Genomic DNA, 8,403 nt, shown 5'->3' with positions numbered 1-8,403 from the left:
CAATGAAAAATAATAATATTAATTAACAAACTAATAAGTAGTAACTTGTTGATATACATATTAGTACAATTGCAAGTTGGATAATAAAGAATTTGATTTGGAATTGCAAAACAAGTAGTAGTTTCACCATTTTAGAAAGTATAAAAACTAAAAAAAATTAAAAAAAAATTAATGCATTACATTTTAACTGTAAAACAATTCTTTAAAAAACTTGGATAATTTTAATTACTTCTATTGTTGTCTTCTTTCAAAATTATATTTTGAAAATAGCTCCAATTAATTTAAGTTATATTTTATTAGATGTAAAATATAAATTTGTAAAATTTTATAGTATATTAAGGTCTTAATATTACTTGGTTAAAATTAAAATATTATAATATTAATAAATTTTCAAAAAATTTATAAAACTATTCGAAAGCAAATAATAACCATTCTATCTTATTTATCTTTAATTATCTTTTTTTTATTTATTTAATCCATATGTTAAATGTAATTATCATAATTTTTTATATATAACTAATTATAATAAATATTTTAATATAAATCACTATCATATAACATTTTTCTTATTTATAAATATAAATTTATAATATAAATTTTAATTATTATTTATATTAAATAACCAAAATTTATAAATTATAATATAATATAGTTCAAATGTTTAATTTTCTTAATTCTTTAAAACTAATCAATGTACATTTTTTTTTAGATTTATAAATTATAGGTAATTATATTACAAATATAAATTTAGATGTATATAAATAATTTTTAGAAAAAATAAATTATATAAGTCATAAATAATTAAAAAAATTAATATTCTTTATTTTTTATTAAATATTTACATTGAAAAAATAATTAAATTCTTAAAGTTATATTTTTAATATTAGTATTTAATACTTAGATAGATAAAAGATTAAAAGAAAAATTATAAATATATTATAATTCATTGAGTAACATTAATAATTATATAATATTTATAAACAAACATAGTAAGATAAAATATAATTTACTAAAATTAGTATTTTCTTTAAGCTTGTATAATTATTTTAGATCCTTTTACATCCAAAAGTAACTAAATAGGTGTATATATTTTAAATCTTGCTACTATTACTGCATAAGATAATCTGATTAATTTATATTTATAACCTAATTAATAATGTCTAATTAATATGTATTTTTGATAGTGTTACATTTCTTTAGAAAGTTTCTTTAATCAACCATAATCTCAATTTAATAAGTTAGTATTTTTACAATTTCAAATTAAAAAACTAATAAAATCTTTAAATATTTTCTTATATAAATTAAAATTAAAATTAAAATTATATTTAAAATAAAATATAGGTTCTTAATAATTAAATAGAATTTTATATATAGATAAATATATATATATATATATATATATATATATATATACATATATATGTCTTTTAAATTCAGATATTATGGTGATAATATAATTGTATTTACTACATTCATATTATATGATATAAATTAATTATTTAAAATAATAAAGTATAAAAGTCTATCATAGTTTAAAATATTTAGTATTTTATAATGAAGATAAATAAGGTGTATTTTAAAATAAAATTTTAATTATAGTAATAAAAATAATAGTTTTTAAGATAGAATTTTTTTATTTGTTTGTTTGATTTTTTTTCTTTTTTTATTTTTCTTAAGTAACACTTTGAAAATTTCATATTTTATTTTAATTATTGTAGTTGTTGTTTTATTATAAATTTTGACATAGTATATTTTGAAAACATTCTCTAAAATATTTATTTAAATATATATCTACAAAATAATATTTCTATTTTTTTAATTAAATAATATTAAAATTAATTCATTTTTAATATTTTAAATTAATAATACTAAAAATTAATTTGTTACATCTATACTTAAAAGAATTCAAATACAAAAATTCTAAGAAATATAATAATAAGAACCATAACAAAGAATTACTTAATATCATAGATTTATTTTTAGTATGGTGACATTATCTAGAAGAAGCCTCTAATATATTTACAATTTCAACTAATCACAAAATCCTTGAGCATTTTATGTCAACATATGTCAAAAATTGTCACTAAGTCCAAAGTCATATCTTTGTTGAAATTTGTATTTAACATTACATATTTTCTAAAAAACCACATTTATATAAGATGAATTATGTCATGTGTGATGAATAATAATCTATTATTTTAAAACCAAAGAAATTTCATCTCTAAGAAATAAAGTGAATATTTTAAATGATACTACTTTTATTGATAAAAATTATTTTAGTACACCAACTTCTATAATTTTAGATACTTAAGATGTCTTTTTCAATAATCATTATAAAGTTAATTTTGAAGACAATCTTTTGTATTATAAAAAAGTTTATATATTCTTAAACATAAAATATAGCTATTTGTATTTTAATTATGTCATAATTATGATCATCTGTATTAAAGGATTTTATCAAAGATTTTATAATTTTAAATTCTTAAAATTTTATTTTTCTAATTAAGGATTTTTTAACTAAATTCATAATTTTTATATTAGAATATAATAAATAAAATAATTATTTAAAAAATAACACTCATTGATATTATAAACTTCCATTTGATATTTTATATGAATAAAAATAAAAAATTGTGCCAAGATTTAATAAAGTTTTTTTTTAACATATTAAAAATTAATATAAAGGTATTTTTAGTTTTTTTCTTTAAGCTAATGAAAAAATAAAACATGTCAATTAAGTATTAAAATAATATTTATAATATATTATTAATAATTATCAAGATAATAGAATAAAGTTTTTACCATTAATACAAAAAATATACAATATTATGGTACATCATTTTATAAAACAAATACCAATTTTTGCCAACTCTAGGTATCTTTTATAAATATATTTTAGACTTTTTAAAATTCTTTGTTATAAAGATTTATTATTCTACATGCTTATATATCCTAAAAGCTTCATAAACGTAATTTCACCTTTATATGTGTCTATAGGCAATTGCTATGTTGACAACTTGGCTAACAACTTAGCTATATATCACACATGTTGGTAGCTTGTGGTACAAGTTAACGATATGGATTACATATAAAAAAATTACCTTGCAAGTTAAGACATATGTCTTCCAAATTGAACATGTATTGGAGGTTCTATAGAACATTGCCATATAGCTTCTAATTAGATAGTACATATGGAAGCAAGAGTGAAGTCTTTTTCACTCTTGTCAATGCCTTTTTAGTCCTTAGTCTTATTTTAAGATTTTCTAATCTCCTTGTCTTTAGCAATAGTCATTCTAGTTTAATATCATACTATCATTGAATGATTTTTAATCCTTTTCAAGTGACACAAGAGTATATTGATCTTTTAGTTTTTGAGATTGATGTCTTTGATAATTTGACAAGAATGCTAATTTATTGTTCTTATCTTATTTTAAAAAATAAGTCGACTATTCTACTTCTATTATTGTGTTTTGAAGATTGTAGACTATCTACCTTCAATCTAACATTTTAGTTCCAAAAAACTACCTTTGTTTGTAGAAATTTTTATTTGATATTAAAGGTTGCACATTATCTTCTATTAATTTGACTTATAGATTTATTTTAAGTTATCTATAGAAAAAAAATTATAGATGCTATATTTAGTGGAGGTGAAAATAGATTTGTAACCATTGTAGATCTTTATGAGCTTGTCAATATTCTTAGGAATGAAACCGCACATATCTCTAACATCAACCATGGATGTAGTATTCCAATGCTTATAGAAGAAATCAATAATAAAGTTCAAAGTCTATGCTAAGAAATTATGTAATTAAAAGAAGCAAGTAGATCAAATCTATAAATAAATCTAAGAAATCTTGCCATTATAAGTATAAGAGAAACAAAGATAAGTATACTAGAGAAGTTTGATAAAACAAGATCAAATTTTTAAGGATTTTTATAATAAATAAAGTTCTATATAACATTGCATCATTCTTAATATCTTGATGTATTTATTCAAGTTGAATTTATAGGTGCACTTTTCTTTGGAAGTACTCTCTCTTTGATTGTACCTTTGATAGAAAAAGATTTGTAATTATTTTGTAATTTAAATTTATTTTTAAAAGTCTTCATAGCCACATTTGAAGAAAGTGATTGAAAAAAAGTAGCAAAAACCAAACTTACATTCTTATGACAAAGATTATATTTAGCCACCATATATGTAATTGAATTCTAAAACCTTACTTGCAATGTAGATTAGAATGACAAGATTCTTATCAATCAATTTTGGTATAGATTAAAAGATATTGTCAAAGATTTATTGTTGATGATGATACAAAGAATAGACTTATTAAAGCAATTTATTATTCTGTCAAGGACAAAGACTTGATGAAGAAAAATATACACCAAAAGGCTATCTCGATATAATAAGTCAAAATATAAACAAGTAGGTATATTAAAAGGAAACTGGAATGGCTATTGCCACAAGACAAGAAACTAAAGACTCTTGAACCTGGACTAGAAGCAAGAAAGGAGTTGACAAGAGTGAAGAGGGCTTCACTCTTGCCTCTATATATACTATCTAACTAGAAGCCACATGGCGATGTTCTATAAGACCTCCAATATATGTTGACTTTCTAGGCCACATGCCTTTGCTTACAAGGCAAGTTTTCTATGGATGGACCACGTAGTTAGCTTGTTCTTTAAGCTTCCAACATGTGTGGCACATGGCTAACTTGTTGACCAAGTTTTTAGCCTAAAAGTCAACTATAGACTCCTATAAAGTCAAAGCAGCGTCTATGAAGCTTCTAAGAAGCTTCTCTAGAAGATATTACACAATTAACCTACTTTTATCTACTTTTACATACTTTTATCTATTCATATAGGTAATTATATGTATGTCCGTGACATTACCCCCCCTTCTAGGGACGAGTTCCACGAGGAGCGGTGATTATATATTGAGAAAATCTAATATGCGGCGAATTGTATTTGCTACATACTCTGATCTTTGTTCTCTTCGAAGATAGTTGATGGGTCCTCTTAGCCATCGATAGTGTCCCATTCCAGGGCGAGAAGACCACCCTGTTATTTGATCACTGTTGAGGCCTTCATAACTTCCTTCAAATAATACATTTGAAACACCATCAGCAGTCGTTCCTATCTCCAATAATATCACCAAACATCGAGAATCTCTTCCAAGGTCGTGATACCAAATGCGTTGTATCTCACCATCTATTCGAGGAAGAACATGCCGTTCTTGAGGATCTTCATCTCGGTTGCGTTGTCTTGAAGGTTGTGACAATCGCAATGTCTCATCCGGTAAGTCAGCAAACGAAGGTTCTTGAGTTGAATCCGCTGGTTGTTGGCTCTCCATCTAATTAGCGTCACAAATGCAAAGAAGTTACAAACAAGGAAATTGAATGTTATCTTGCCTCAATCTTGTCTCTTTTATAAGAGAGGTTTTCATCTTGGTTTTGATGGATGTCGTTGATGAAAAACTTTGACTTTAGCTGATGCATTTGCTAGATTCCTGGATGGCTCCCATGTGCGTTCACTAATATCATATCCGCGCCAATGAACAAGATATTCCAGCTTATTTCGGCGCCGCCTTGAGTCTAATATCTCTTCCACCTCAAATTCTTCATTATTATCTACTTCTATAGGAGGCGGTGGCATTTGTCTTCTTCCTTGTATATCCACTGTCTTATATGGTTCAAGAAGAGACACGTGGAATACAGGATGGATCTTCATTGACTCCGGTAGATGTAACCGATATGCAACTGGGTTGATCTGTTCAGAAACAGAAAAGGGGCCAAGCCTACGATAGTCCAACTTGTCACAAGGTCGAGTAGTCTTGATATTGCGACGAAGTAGCCATACCTTATCACCCACGTTGATTTGTGGTTGCTCCTTACGATATAGATCTGCGTTTATCTTTTGTCGTTCTTGAGCTTCCTTCAATTGTGTCTTCATTATTGCATGTAACTCTGACAACCGATTTGCCATATCTTCTGCTGCAGGATTATCAACTTTTGAAAAATCAAAAGTATCAAGTCATGGATGATAGCCATAATTGGCAAAGAAAGGTGTTTGTTGCGTGGAAGAATGTACCGTATTATTATAAGCAAACTCTGCCAATGGCAGAAGGGTTGTCCAATCATCTTGTTGGTAGTTGATAGTACACCTTAAATATTGCTCCAAGACTTGGTTTACGCGCTCTGTTTGTCCATTAGTTTGAGGATGGAAAGCCGAAGATAGCTTTATGTCCACTTTTAAAATCTTGAAAAGGGTCCTCCAAAATCTTGACACAAATTGAGTTCCCCTATCCGATATGATATCTTTAGGTAATCCATGATAGCGATAGATATTATCAATGAAAAGCTTAGCTGTTTCTTCACCTGTGATAGATTTTGTACATGGCACAAAATGTGCCATCTTGGTGAAACGATCTACTATCACAAATATAGAATCATAAGATCTTGAGTTTGGAAGATCTGTGATGAAATCCATAGAAACAGAAGACCATGGTTGTTCTGGTATAGGTAATGGCTGAAGAAGTCCGTAAGGTCGATGACGAGGAATTTTTGATCTTGAACAAATATCACATGATTGTACAAAGTCTTTGACTGACTTCCACATTTGTGGCCACCAAAAATCTCTTGATATGAGTTCCAAAGTCTTATTATATCCAAAGTGCCCTGCTGCTGGAAAGTCATGACGTGCTTGAAGAACACGTAAACGTGCTTCTCCTTCTCGAACATATAGGCGTCCTTCAAAATATAATAGATTATTCTTGAACTCAAACTTAGAAGGATCATGAGACTTGGAAGAATTATTCTCGATATCATAAACAAGAGGGTCTGAGGACATACTGGACTGGATTTGCTTGAGAAAAGTTGAATCAACAGTCAATGTTGATTTTATTGCTCGGAGGTGAAATTGCTCCGGTTTCAAGAGGACCGTTCTTTGTTGCTCAAAAGCTGCATCTCCTTCTTTTGGTGCAAAATAAGAACGTCTAGATAGGGCATCGGATAAACCTTGTTGTTTTCCTGGCCGATAAGTGATAATGAACTCAAATCTTGACAAAGACATACTCCAACGAGCTTGACGACGATTCAACACGCGTGCTGACATGAAATACTCGAGGTTCTTGTGATCTGTATACACAGTGACTTGACTAGAAGCGCCTTCTAGATAATGACGCCATTCTTGAAAGGAATCCACGATCGCAAGAAGTTCTTTATCGTGGATCTCATAATTGATCTCGGCTGCTGAGAATTTTCTTGAATGAAAAGCTATCGGATGGAGTTTGTCATCTGTTCCCATTTGTGATAAAACTGCACCCAAGGCAAAATCTGATGCATCTGTTTCCATAAAAAATGCCTTGGAAAAGTCAACACGATATAAGACTGGTGCAGAAACAAATGATGTCTTCAAGGCTTCAAATGCTGCTTCCGCTTCTTGATTCCATTGAAATTTATCTTTACTAGTCAAGCGTGTAAGTGGAGCTGCAACTCGTGAGAAATCTTTGATGAAGATCCGATAGTAATTGGCAAATCCCAAGAAACATTGGACATCTCTTACCGTCCTTGGAATCTTCCAATCCACGATTGTTTGGACTTTCTTAGAATCCATCATGAGACCATCATTTGAAATGATGTATCCTAAAAAGTCAACTTGAGTAGTGTGAAATACACACTTTTCCATCTTGGCGTACAATCCTGCGTCTCTAAGTTTTTGTAATACTTGACGAACATGTATTTCATGTTCTTCGACGTTCTTGGAATAGATCAGGATATCGTCTAGATAGCAGACGACAAAATTGTCTAAGAATTCACGAAATACATCATTCATGAGATGTTGAAAAGCAGCTGGTGCATTCGTGAGTCCAAAGGGCATGACATTATATTCGAAATGTCCATATCTGGTTCGAAACGCAGTCTTCCATTCATCTCCTTCTTTGATCCGTACTAGATTATATGCTCCTCTTAGATCTATTTTTGTATAGATCTTAGCTTCATTCAACTGGTCAAGGAGTCCTGATATCAAAGGTAATGGATACCTGTTCTTGATTGTGATCTTGTTGAGTCCTCGATAATCAACACACATTCGTAAAGATCCATCTTTTTTCTTTACGAATAGAATTGGAGCTCCTGCTGGAGATTTTGAATGGCGTATGAAATTCTTCGCTAAATTCTCGTCAATATATGTCTTGAGTTCAGCCATCTCATCTTGCGATAAACTGTAAATTGGTCCAAATGGTGGCTGAGTTCCTTCCTTGAGGTCGATTGAACAATCATATGGACGATGCTCAGGAAGAATATCTGCATTCTTTTTCTCAAAAACGTCTTGATACTCCTGATATTGACTTGGAATGCCACTTGAAGTCTTTACGTTTTCAGAAATAGGTGCAGCATAAATAGCAAA

The sequence above is a fragment of the Physcomitrium patens genome, chromosome 26 (assembly GCF_059467195.1).
Source record: "Physcomitrium patens ecotype Gransden chromosome 26, ASM5946719v1, whole genome shotgun sequence".
In the NCBI taxonomy this organism is placed as follows: domain Eukaryota; kingdom Viridiplantae; phylum Streptophyta; class Bryopsida; order Funariales; family Funariaceae; genus Physcomitrium; species Physcomitrium patens.
This window is presented reverse-complemented; position numbering follows the sequence as displayed.